At 34.4% G+C, this 14,495-nt stretch overlaps 1 pseudogene; it reads right to left on the minus strand.

The window, feature by feature from the left end:
- Positions 1–13,688, minus strand: part of LOC149800132 (toll-like receptor 4) — a 61,067-nt pseudogene extending 47,379 nt beyond the window's left edge.
- Between the last annotated feature and the right edge of the window lie 807 nt (positions 13,689–14,495).

Raw genomic sequence — 14,495 nt, forward strand, 5'->3', positions numbered from 1 at the left:
GCTTTTTCTCGTTGAGCTATTCGCATATATCTCACATGCAAACTTTCGGAAAGGATTAAATTGTACATTTATAGATTCTGATTTGCCCATAATTCGATAATAGCATTGATATGGGAAGAAACATAACTATATGAGTTGTATACATGAGATAATATTTTCAGTAGTATACAGATTTAATTATGAACCGATAATATTGAGATTTAGTACAATACAACTATTTCCCTCGTTTAGTCTTAAAACTGAAGTACACATTTACTATTATGTCAACAAGAGCATTAAACCAATCAAAACTAGCTATTAGCTGCTAAACATTTCTTGCTAATTTAAAACACGAACTCTCCAACACAACCGACATCCGTCAGACATGAATACTTTGTTCTGTCCTGTTAACTTTAGACTCATCGTTTGGAACATATTGTTTCTATTATCCCTAAGTCGAAATGCAACACTTTATCTGAAAGGTTTATAAATACAAGAGGACCATGAATTACAACAATCGAACAATAACTGTTATATATGCATGTTGTATTTACATTTTTGATAAATATATAGGAACTCAGAATGTTAAAAGGTTCTTGTATTACGAAATGACAGTAGTGTAAGTTAGAAAGTTAAGACGAAGATATTGTCATTTACATGGATATCCAATATTCGAGGAAATTATGTTTAGATTTCATTGTATGAAAAAAAGAAATTTTACTAGAATGTGAAATGAAATATGGATTTAGAAAATATTATGATTGATTATTGCGAATCTCCAGCAATTTATTTTCGGTAATGGCTGGTTGTTTTTCGATCAATAAGAAGTAGTAACAACTTTAAATCAAAGCCGAAATGAAACGTACTTTTTAGACTCCGCCTGTTTTTATTTGAATAACGAATGCATTATCATCCAACACTTAAATCTGGTTTGTTACCAATACGTTTAACAATTAAATTTATATAGTTACCCAAGTTTCAAGTTACCTTCGGAGTGTCTGGTGTCCGTTTCCTCAACGTAATACAGTGTGATCCATATGTAGTTCCAGTTCTTAAAGAGGTAAAATTTTGAAAATAAAATTTTTAACAGAAGAGTTTGAACAGTGCAAAGATATCAAATCATAACATAATATGGGGAAAAGCAATCACTGAAACAGATCCAAGGTATGGTTGTTTTAGCTGTTATACTTTGTTCACGGAAGTTATATATGTCATAGCCTCATACCATCGTAAAAAACTGATTCTTATGTTCTTATATTTAAGATCATCAAAATATTCTTTCAAATCCATTAATAGTTCCCAGATATCCTTCTGGACTTTACTACCATTGCAAATTTTAAACAGATGAATTTCTCCTCTGACGTCACAAGTGCCCTGTGCATATCGTTAGAAATATGTTTAGGTTTATGCCTAGACTGAGAGTATCACGTGGCAGGGGCTCCAGCAGAATTGTTTGCTGGGGTGGAGGTGGGTAAACATGTAGTGGTCAGCTATTAACTTTTACGGATGTACGCCAAATCATGTTTAGAGGTGAAATCCCTGGGGGGGGGGGGGGGGGGGGGGCAAGTGTAGAATAGAACAGCAGCTATCGGCAAGTCATCCGTTATTAAATGTCTAGTCACTTCCTTCTTTAAATGTTTAATCACATATCTTTAACTTACGGGCTAGACTGGGTTTTACCTCTGTTTCCCGTTAGTTGAAACATTCACTTTAATTGATTTTATGATTTATCTTGCTTAAAAATTCTCCAATTGTGTTATCATAAAGTTCTCCATATTACAATTTATGTATCACAATGATTTAATCCAGAATGTCTTTGAATGAGTCCAAAATAATCCGAAAGTAGTCTTTGATTCCAAAATAATATCTAGCACGGTGTACTTCTAATGAATAATTTAAATAAATAATTCATCTCATATTATATCTGAACACAACTAAAAATTATTCCGCAGAATGATCTTATGGATGGAATGAAGACTTTTATTTTCCAAAACTTTATGTACATACCTACTTGATCTATATGATATCGCAATAGCGTTTCTGAAAATCTAATCAAAAGTTCCAAACTGGTAAATAAAATTAGTCCTTCAACTGATTCTATATCAAATATCTGAAGAAACATGACACGGCAGTACAAAGCTCTACCCTCAATCACGGACAAGGTTCAAGCACACAATATATATTGAATATAAATAACAATATTTATTCTTGCTCTCGCTAGGCCTCCGCTTGCGATTTGAACAACTAAAATCGGAGGTTGGAATCTGGTAGCAAATTCCATCGTTTCTGCTGACTCCACTTCGTCGGATAATGCCACAACGTTCAACAATTTAACCCTGAAGAACGGAGTCATATTTGAGACATCCGGAAACAATAGAGAGTTTCTACCCGGAAGCTTAATGCAGTTCATCATCCCTCTTCTCCTAGTGGCTTTTGGACATTTGTGGTTTCTGGATCGTAAGATTGAACATAATATTCATATTCGTATTATTTATAGCAAGCAAACGTTGAAAATAATGTTCTCACTTCCATTCTTGCCTATTTGCTCTCGTTTTAATCTAAACAAGGCATCGTCAAAAAAGTCATATTATATTGATTTGATTTGTTGTATCAACGCATGTGTGGACTATGTGTTAATGCCTATTATTCAAAATCGTATCGTTAAACCATAAGTTAATGTTGAGCATGCTTTTTAACAATATTATTTTGTAAAGTATGATTTTTAAATACCCTGTACATCTTAAAGATGGGATATACCAGAATTATTTAAAATAGATTCGATGATTTATATTTTCAGGCTTTTAAAGGACAACAAGGATATGAAGAGGTTAGTAATAAACTATTTACATCACTTTATCTGTTTCCAGAGATATATATTTCCATGCGAGTGTATGAGAAAATCGTTCTTTTCATGTGTTCAACGAAAATAATAAGGTGCATACAATGTTTTATATGCCTGTGGATATGTGAGACAGAAACAAATTTAACACGTAATATCAATCATGATAGCTACATGTGTATGTGTGTGTGTGTGTGGGGGGGTGATTTGGATTTTTTACGTAGCTTTAACAATTTTTCAGTCATATCGCTACGATGTCTGCAGTGTGGCAGTTTAAAGTGATGTCTAGCACTGGGGCATCATGCCGCAGACAAGTAGCATGATGTCCCACCCAATCACATTATCCTGATACCAGGCCGACCAGTCCTAACACTAACATCTTAATGCTACATACATGCATACATGAATATTACATATATAGATATATGCTGGTAAGATGAAAGAGATATCGGAAATATCATTTTAAATTTTAAACGTGATTCTTGTTAAGAGTGATCACCTCTTTTTATACAGCTCACCTTTACAAGACAGACAGACAGACAACAGACAGACAGGCAAGTTCCTCAAGCACATAAATATGTGCCTCGAAACATTTAGCTAATGAATGACACAACAGATGTTATTATAATGAGTACTTTCTTTAAGCTGTGATAATTCCTCTTCTTTGCTTCACAGATACTACACCATGGATACATGACTTGTTCGAAGTGAATTCAACTTTAGAGAAAACATGCCACGCCGGAATTATGTTGAGAAACTAAGTCTACAATATCCGTGGAAAATTGTTCTGTTCTGGCTGATTGTCTATCAGAATAAAATGCATATACTTATGTAAATAATGTCTGGGGATTTCTTTCTCTCTGTGTCTTTCTGTCTATCTCTATCTCTCTCTTTCTCTCTTTCTGTCTCTTTCTCTCTCTCTCTCTCTCGCTTGATGTATGCATGTATATATGTATGTATGTATGCGTGTATGTGTGTATGTATGAAAGTATGTATGTATGTATGTATGTATGTATGTATGTATGTATGTATGTATGTATGTATGTATGTATGTATGTATGTATGTATGTAAGTGTGTGTGTGTATGTATGTATGTATGTATGTATGTATGAAAGTGTGTGTGTATGTATGTATATATGTATGTATGTATGTATGTATGTATGTATGTATGTATTTATGTATGTGTGAGTCAGATAGTCAGCGAACCATTTGCTGTACAAACCATCTTTAAAGAAAATGTACAAATTATTACTCCAAAATGAAAAATGAATTTGACTTTATGAGTTTAAAAAAAATAGGTTATCTTAATGACATTTAAAATTCATGATGATATAGGTGACATAGGGTGTAATATTTGCAAAATATATGATAACGGTCAGTTTATAAATATGCAACTGCTCATACCAAATAGAAAATGTATATTTTAAAATAATTCTCATTCAATAGACGAAAATATTTAAATATAAATAGAGATTTGCTGCTAAAACTCAAGATGAAGGCATTTTTAATGAATGATTTAATGGCAAAACATTCAGAAAATATTAAAATTAGAAAAATAGTACAGTTAGAAAAATATTACAAGACCGTTTGATATGCCTTTTGACTAGAAGACATGTAGGAATAGGTGAAAATTAAGAGGAACTTTCTTTAAAATATTAATTGAGGAGAAATTTTTATTGCGTACAGAATTTACTCCAGCAGCATTCAAATTTTGTACAATTATTCTATGAAATTCAATTCTATTTGAAGATCATATTCGAAAATCATCGGGTTGTTAGACTTCAGAATTTATTTACTGGAGGTGTCGCGAGACACAGATAAACAAACTTCATCTGCATCATGTAGTGTTCATAAAACTGTAATTGTTTTTGACCATTAGACACTTTATTTCCCATTCGCTTTTTGATACAACTATTAGGACAGAATTTTGTAGTTAAAGAATTAAATTTTCTCTAAATTATTTTTTTCCCACTAATTTATATTGAAAGTAATTTTCTATTAAAATGTGTTGAGATTAATCCATTTATTTCGGTATTACAATTATATACTATTTAATAAAGATGAGCAAAATTCCTCTTTTTACATTTCCCTTCTTTCATAAGTCAGCAAAACAATACAGTCGGTAAGTTGTGTAGATAGATAAACTAGACAAATTCTAAAGATTCTTTCCAAATGGGTAAATAAGCTAATCTGGCAAAATTGTCTACTTAATGACGTAAATAGACCCAAACGATAGTCTGTAAGAAACAATGCAGCCTCACTTTGAGATTCTGGCGTAACACAAAAACTAGACGTATGACCATATTTGCCTACTTCTTCAGAATCTGGTATAAAAGGCGTCGGACTTGCAGATGCTGCAGTCCATTCGTCGGTATCACAGAGAGGCTTGTGTCGTTACATGTAAGATTATCGTCCATGTACGATTTTTTTATATAGTATAATGATTTTTAGTGTTAAGATGTTAATCTACGATCGGTACGTTGCTACATTGGATTATTTTAATATTTATTAAATATTCTTTAATATAATGTATTGGAAAGTTTAAATGTTTGAAGAACTTATATTTACTTGTAATTATATTATTGACTATAGTAAAATTAACAACGTTCTCTACCAACCTCATACTCAGTAATAGGTAATTTAGAAATAAAATACTTTTTAACTAATAGAGATTAATATGTTGCCATTTTAGATTAAGTTCAGTAAAATATATTTATAAATTAAATGATTGCGGTATTAGTCTGAAATATTGAATTTTAGATTCTTTCTGTCGTAGTTTTATATGTATCTCTTTTATGGGGAGTATTTCAATAAAATAAGTTCATTCCTCGGAATCTCAAAGAGGCTTGTGTCGTTACAGCATCTCGTACCACCCGCAACGAAATTTCCCCAAGATGTAGCCGTATCTACACCGTAAAAAGTGACCCCGCTTTCAAGAGATCCCGGAGCTCTTTCTTCTCTCCAGCTCTCTCTCTCTCTCTCTCTCTCTCTCTCTCTCTCTCTCTCCATGGGTAAAGACATTTCTTAACTGATGAGTAATTCCTTCTGATAGCAAGAAATGAGAAGAAGGTTATGAGAAAAATCTATTTCATAACACAACAACCCGCAGAGACTACTGACGCTTTATTCGTTAAAGACACTTTATGTAATAAACTGGATTAAAAGAATTACCTTTGTATACATACTATTCACATTTATTCAAGATGCAAGATTCAGACAGGTTATACTGCATTAAACTGAATATGCAGTAATCACTTAGATTCAGGGAAAAAGTAATGGCGGTGGAAATGCCAACATCATTTCTGACATTCTGGCATTTTTCTTGTACGGTTGATTTTTATCGTTGCTTGCCGTCATTGATATGCAGGCGAAAATATTGCCAGCTTTCTGTATATGTGTGATTTGACTCCTACTTAGTTTATTGTTGCTCACTGACTGTGGAAAGGGGAGGGGGGTCTACTATTGAGAAGATTCTCTTGATTCATATAATATACAACCTTCGGCAGGACACGACTTTATCATTTAGAATTCTCGTAGATAATATTAACTGGAGTTAATAAGACTGCAATAGATAAGGGGAGGCAACTTGTCATGTGACTATTTCCAACAAAAAAGTGTTGTGTCCGTTAAACAGCATCCTAACTGCCGACTGCTTATGTTGGATGTGGTATCGGGAGAAAGATTATGTTCTCCCGATGAACGCAAATAAGCTCATTTGATCGAGACTTTCTGTCTAAGAAATTGTTATATTTTAAGAAAAGAATATACATTCAATGATCACATTTGCATTTTAGAATTAAATAGGTGCAATATGAGGAGATAATTATTTTCATCTAATGATGACCCAATCTTCACAAGTAAATGCGTGATATGTGAAAAGAACATGAGCTCATTCAATGACCACTCACAATTAATATTAACAAAAGTGTGGTATGTCAAGAGAAATTGGATTAATTCAACGACCACACACAATTAATATGAATGGGGAGATATGTGGTGATATAACGTCACCAAAGATCATCCAAACGAAGTTTGATAACTGCGATGTATACCGACGCGATGGCGGTCTCTTTTACATTTATACAACTGGCATTTGCAAAAAATTCTTCCCAAAGAAAAGAAACTAAATGGCACAAATATAAATGTCTCAAACGAATGGAAATGGATCCTAGATGCTATCTTAGAAGTGAAGAACCTGTTTTTTAGAATAACAAGAGAAAGTGAAGCTCTAGTTTAAATACTGAAATTACAGCATTAGTCATAAGTATCTTAAATTCTTTAACTTGCGAAATCCTTAATGTGATAAATTAAATCCAAAATATATAATAAATGAACAATAGAAGTAACTAATCTTAAAGTAGACACTCATTTCTTGCTATATTGACTCTTAAAACCTGGTACGTGCTGCTGTACATAACCAACATATTTTAGGCTTCTGACAGACTGTTGCCTCCGTGTTTGTGCAGCGGCTTTCAGGCTATCGATTCGAACTTTCCAGGACCTCAAATACCGTATAGCTGGAATTTTCCTGGGAAACCGTTCAAAGTTGGAAGTCTGCTGGAAAAGTGTTGGATGATGTAGAACTTGGAAAATAGTTGGAAAATCCAAACTCGTCTTAAGACTATATATATATATATATATATATATATATATATATATATATATATATATATATATATATATATATATGTTCAAATTATCGTCATTGGAAATACATCATTGAAGTTTTTTTTAAATATTCCATTGAAGAACTTTTTTTGAAACTTATTTCACCCTTTATACCAATATATTAAGGACGATACGGAACTTTTAAGTCTTTCCGTTATTTTGGATCCATTAACTATTATCTAAGAATGGTAACACACTTTTGACGAATTTAGGCATCTCTGCATGAAATATTAAAATTAGGTGCTGCTCATTATTATCGTGATCCAGGCTTATCACATAATGATGCAAGTTGAAACAGATCAGGTATGTACATTAAAGTTGTAACAGATAATGACATCTTACCACTCCTTGAAGATGTGGATACGCAAAAGGAAATGACGAATGCTACCTGGACAAATATGTTCGGATAAATCACGATGGTGAGTATGGATATTTTAGGTCACGGTAATTTACTATGTAATATATTGCGAACAAGATCTATGCGGAGGAGACAAGTCACACACACAAAAGATCGATACCGATTGGATTTTAAATGTGGATCTTGAATCTCCACTGAATAAGCATGACTATTTCAAGAATCCCCATTGAATAAGCATGACTATTTCAAGAATCCCCATTGAATAAGCATGACTATTTCAAGAATTCCCATTGAATAAGCATGACTATTTCAAGAATCACCAATGAATAAGCATGACTATTTCAAGAATCCCCATTGAATAAGAATGACTATTTCAAAAATTACCACTGAAATTAACTCACATTGGACATGAATGAATTCTAGGAGTTACAGAAGTTGGTTAATGATGCAAAATCAATAGCATCAAATTGCCATGTCATTTAACCATTAAGAGAAATATGTCATTACAAAAGAAGTGTAATGCTTGCGTTTAGCTGAATTATTGTTTTAGGCAAAAGCAACATATGATTTGGAGAAAGATTTTTTTCCAAATGGACGAATGACAGTGCGGTTGTTAAACAAAGGGAAAATATTAAGATGGAGCAGTGGTAAAAAATATGTGTTGATGAAAAGACACTTTTCAAACCGAAAAATGAAGGATTCACGAGAAAAACAATTATAGACTACCAATATTATTAATCAGTCTGCAACACAAAGAAAGTAAAATTAGTAACAACAAATTTACCATCGATTTACAGCGTTATTGTTCTCCAAATTATTATTGCACCAATTCTAGTACAGCATGTTAAATATCAGACACTGTGATAGAATAACTGATACGATTTCTTTATAAGTTGATGTTGGGACAGACGATTTTTCCACCAATGTGAAAGACAACATGGATTTTACGACAACAGTAACTCTGCAAAGGATGACATAGTTTGTTTACCACAAATGAATAAGTTACATATTTTTCAACGATGAGCTGAATGGCAGTTAAGTTAGAGAGTTATGCGTATTGAAAACAACCCTCTAATCATATACGACTGATAATAGTCAGAAGAACGCTGATAAAGGAATTTTAAAGCCTGTTTAATTAACACATTTTAAACTAAAAATGGAAAGATTTCACTTTCTTAGTTACCAAGCAAATTACCGTCTCTACAATCTTTCATTACCAGTTTGTTTTCTTTCACAATCGCCTAAACCTGTATTTCAAAATGTCTACTACTAACACTCTTGGGAGAGTTCGATTTCTTGGTTCTTTTTTAATTTTAGACAGTGCCACATTCACCTACCATATACAAAGTATTGGTTCCTTGATAGATATATCGATACACCAGTAACTATAAGTACGGGTCCACTTTATTTCAGGATAGATAACTTTCACAACTCATCCTTGCATAACGGCTTCTGATGTAAGTCATGTTGAACGGAAACGGTACACTGCGCATAATGATGTAGCAAATAATTGTGTTTGCATTTAGATTATATGCAAATGTAGTCTTTTATTTTTGTCATACTGTAAATCTCGCTCAAATACAATTAGGCATGCAAGCAACATACGTAATACTTCCTGAATATTTTGAATCTTTACCTGTGCATCTGACACCAAATATTGATACATTTTATGAAAATCTGTGTTTACATTTATCGTGATTTCTGAGTGAATATATTGTTGAACGTTAGCTACTTTAGATCCATTATCATTAAGAGTACTCCAAAATTCGATAAAAATACGACAATTGCTAGTGCAAAAATCGTTAACACTTTCTGTATGATTTTGCTATTCATTGAAAGAATACTTAGTAGTTTCTGTAAACTAATGTTTAAATTCAAAGCATTGCAAATAAGTCATATTTGGCAGGTTATCTGTATTCAGTGCATTTTTTTGTTAATGAGTTGAGGACCTTTCCTATATCACTTTCGAACAAGGGATATAACAAGGTATCCAACTTATATTTGATGTTCCGGACACACACACCCGCCGTCGTTAGTTAGAAAGAAAATATTGCTTCTTTTGTGCATATCAATAAGCAACTCGAAGTTGTTTTCTAAGTTACTTCAACTTTTCAACCTTGCGCAACTACTGTTGTAATCATTTTTGAAAAGAAATATTGGAGAGTTGATACAGCCTGTCATGTCCCTAAAAATGGTGCTAAATGCGCAAAGCATAACCATTGTCATGGCCTAAGGAGCCATTCTTTCGTAACATCAATGAGATCTAATGTTTTGATCATAGCAGGGGTTAACATTTTCATATTGGATTTTTTGCTTGAAGTTTCATTAACTACATCTTAAGCCACTTCACTTCATTTTAAACCACCTCATTATTGACTAGGTTATGTCTATTGTGCTAAAAGGTAACAAACTCTCATCAGAACTACAGTGCAGACCAAATACCATGAGTCTAAATCAATCAATCAAATTCAATCCACATTTCCTGTACATTTTGTTTTCTATGTGTTAACTTCAAATAACTTATTCATGATACTATTCAAGAATCTAGTTGTTTGCGTTCGTTTAGAGGGCTACAGCATGTTGCCATTAATCTCTCTTAGTCCCCAAGATTAACATTATACAATAAGACCAGTGTAGTATTGTATGTGTGTTTAATAATAGGATGGAAGCGATTCTGTCTCTTAAGCTTTATAACGTTTATGTAAGGCATGCACAGTCATATATTGCTCCAAATTATAACAAGCATATTTGAGGTAATGAAAGGTCAAAATCAATATTATTGCATATTTTTGTCCTGACCGTATTCAGTACAAACTTTATTGCAAATACAACAATTAGTGTATTCATTGATTTCAAAATTACCTGGCATTGTAACCTATATTACTCAATTTGATAAATATTAATTAATGAGTGCAAAGTGACAAATCAATTATAGCATCTGATCAATCTGTTTTAAGAATGTTTTTCTCATCTCACAAACTTTTACTATATTTTAATCCGTATTGACAGAGCAAGAAATATTATAAAGTGGTGGGAGGTTGCTTTCATGGTATATTTAATTCGGTATTAGCTATAGTATGCAGAATATACGGGAGTTCTGGTGCCTTTCCTAAGTTAACAACAAGGCAGCCAACAGCAGGAGAGCTGGGTGGACATCTGTAGTGATGATTCCGGTTGGCAGGAATTTTGATGATTTGTGTCAAATTCAGTATTTAGACAAAATTAAATTTTATGAAAGTATCAGGCATTAAATCTTAATAATAGACTACACACACTATGCCGGAGGATTCTATAGCCCAAAATCACACACCAATCTCACTAAGTGTGATGACACAGCGTGTCTGTACACAATATCAAAAGATGATGTTTAGAGTTCAAGATACCACCCCCTTCAAGGGTGCGGACAAGATAGTAAAGGAAGTAAACTCATGGTTGTGAGAAAGAAGCAGCTTATAACTTTAGAAGAACTTATTAATTGTCTTCAACTTTATCCTTTCCTGAAATATATTGTTAATGATATAGTATAAACTAATTTAGATTCAAATGACATATAAATAAAATATAATTGGTTTCATGATCAATGATTAAGTAATCTTTAATGTTATACAATTTCAAAACAGACAATAAATTCTGAAATTTGTATATGCAGTTTTCATCCAAATAATATGTTTGCCCATGCATATCTATATTCAATAAAAATTTTAACCTCTAATAGTTGATATCACGACATTGCATGCATCATAATGAAAACAAATATACCAATAAATATCGGTTTCTTCTTTAAATACATTACCCAAAAGGAGAATAGGTAAAACGTGGAGGCAGACACATCTTACCCCAGAGATACAATCTCCAGTCCCCTAAAGTATACGAGACAGATTCGTGGTAACCCAAATGGTAGGGACTCCATCTGTCAGGGAGCGGTTTCAAATAGCAAACATTTCCTCCACTCCCCTCCGCAAATCCAGCGGATGTCGTGAAGCTGTCTATCGACCTGAAAAGGTGAGCTGTTGAGCCGCCGATATATGTCCCACCAGACTGAACTGAGTCCCTTGTGATGGCAGATCTCGAGAAAGAAAAGCTAGGGTATCAGGATTCCGATCTGAATAATGTTGGCTAGTAAACAGTTTCGGTCAAATGATATGCTGGTGATAAGTGCCATATCCTCGTGAGCCGAAATGCGTAATAAGGTCATTTGAACTGAGGTTATTTCTCGATATGCAGAGCGTACAACCCACTTAATCCAGGACGAAATAGCCTGTGCTTATATTTCTTCATGTTTTCTCTTTAGAGGTAAAAATAGGCGTGATCTCCCTCCACGCACCGCTGTTCTTTTAAGATACCAAGTCAAAGCCCAAAGTTGGTCTTGCAGGAGGCCTTGATCTGAAGTGTCCAGACTAGACAGTGATTTTATAATAAAAGTCTGGAAGCTTGTTCTTGGCGATGAAAGAGAATGTCATCATGAGTGAAACTTATCCGTCTTGTCGGAACTATATGTAATTCGGGTCTGCTGGTAGGGTTTGTATTTCGCTGATTCAGCCAGCCGTCGCTAATGCCATGAGCAAGCAGGTCTTGTATGAAAGGTAAGTCAGAGATGCTCTTGAAAGTTGTTCAGACGGTATCTTGTTCAGCTAGATTAGTGCCCAAGATAGGTCCCACTTTGGGCAAAGAGCCAAAGTTTCGGCTGTATACGCTTAAAAGTGAAGAAAAGGTCTGAGAAGTTTTTCTTTTGTCCGATATCCTCTCTACCTTGATGATGAAAGGTGTCAGCAATCGTGGAACGGTAACGATTTATCTTATTCGGGTTTAACTTTATCTCTTCCAATTTCCAGATCAGAAAATTAGCTATGTGTGAAAGTTTGCCATTTGCCTTCGTATGCTCTCAGAGTGGAATGTCTTCTTGCTTGAGCGATTCTCTCCACGACTGGTTGGGAGAACTATTTATCTATGAAAGCTTGTTTAATATGATCAAGATGTGCATGATCGGTAGATTTCTGTATGGATGAAACAACTGATGTCGTGATTGTTGAGTAGATGAGGGAAAAATCCCAGTTTGCTGTATAGTTTCCATTGCGAGATTGATCAGTTTGTTGATACATAACTGAGTGAAGCAATGAGGATGAGGAGACAATATGGGTATCTTGCTTTCTGTATCACGTTTGTAATCAAATGTGTTGGAGAGTAGACGTACGCGTACAAGCAGTTCCAATCATATAGATAGAGCGTTGACTGCCCATTCTTTTACATCCGTATTCCACCTTGTCACAAACAGGTCCACCAACGGTCGATCTGATCGGCAGATCTCTAAGTGAAAACCGACGGATCGAGAGACCATTGCATCCGTGCATTAGTTGATTGTTTCGGGACAATAAATTCGGCTAGTGTGTTTAACCGTCCAGGACTATAACCAATTTGTACGTGGATTTTTGTTCACGACACCACTTAAAACGTTCCACGCTTGGACGCAACCGTCTGGGCACTTGGTTCCGCCAAGCCGTTTGAGATAAATCATCACCGTAGATTTGTCGGCTAGAATGAGGAGTCCTTTTCCATTTAAATATTCATGCCATAAAAGGATTTCAAAATGGCCTTCATATCCAGGATATTGATAAGAAGGTGCATTTCCTGTGGAGACTGTGTACCACTGGCTTCCCGAAAGGATTGTAGTAGGTGTGATTTCCAGCCTTATGTACTTGTAAACGTACAGGCTCTGACATCTGGAGTTGTACTTGCAGAGGTATACCCGCCGTGAGCCAGACTAGGTTTCCCTAATTCAGCAGATGGTATCTCGCTTATGCCAAGATGGTGAGGGATTGGTCCAGTTATCAAAATGTTGGCCTCCATTGGGCCAAATGAATCATTTGTAATGGGCGCATACAAAAATGACTTAAGACGATGCGATCCGTTGAGCAAATATAGGTGGCCAAAGAAATCCCTTGGCTATAGAGTTTTCCTCGAACGTGAAGAAGTCGCCATGTTTTATCCACACAACCGGTTCGTGTATCTGCCGAGTAAGAGGGGTCGTTTGGTTGTTTGTTTAGCTCTTTCTTTCACTTTTCTGCAATATATATATATATATATATATATATATATATATATATATATATATATATATATATATATATATATATTGGAAAATTGCTGGAAGATTCTAACCCGTCTTTAAACTATCTATCTATCTATCTATCTATCTATATAGAAGTGGTTAGGCTGATAGCAGTCGCTAATACTGAAAAGTGCTCTGATGGTGGCTTGGATGCCGAAATTGTCTCGTATCATGTATATATCCCGTGCATTATAGGTGAAGGGTCCTTAGCTGACTCGTCACCTTTGTCCTCAAGAAATTATCGCAAAGAGGACATGTCAGCTTATAAACCTATGACGTCTTCGTCGTTAGCTGTTCGTTTCTGCGCTATGCCCATTAAATACTCTTACTAAACATTATGTCACATTACACTTCTGTAGTTTGTGCCTTACTTGCCTCAAAGACTTAAAACTCTCATCGGACAATGAAAATGGTCGGTCCCTCGCAATCTGATTGAAATCTATCTCCACAGTCCTATGTGAAGATCTGACAGCGACCTCAAGTGTTGGATGCACGCAAAGTGTGATGGTTTGACAATTGATGATTTAAAAGCTTTTTCTGGACAA

This window comes from Sinohyriopsis cumingii, chromosome 5, assembly GCF_028554795.1.
Source record: "Sinohyriopsis cumingii isolate HCF-2022 chromosome 5, ASM2855479v2, whole genome shotgun sequence".
Classification (NCBI taxonomy): domain Eukaryota; kingdom Metazoa; phylum Mollusca; class Bivalvia; order Unionida; family Unionidae; genus Sinohyriopsis; species Sinohyriopsis cumingii.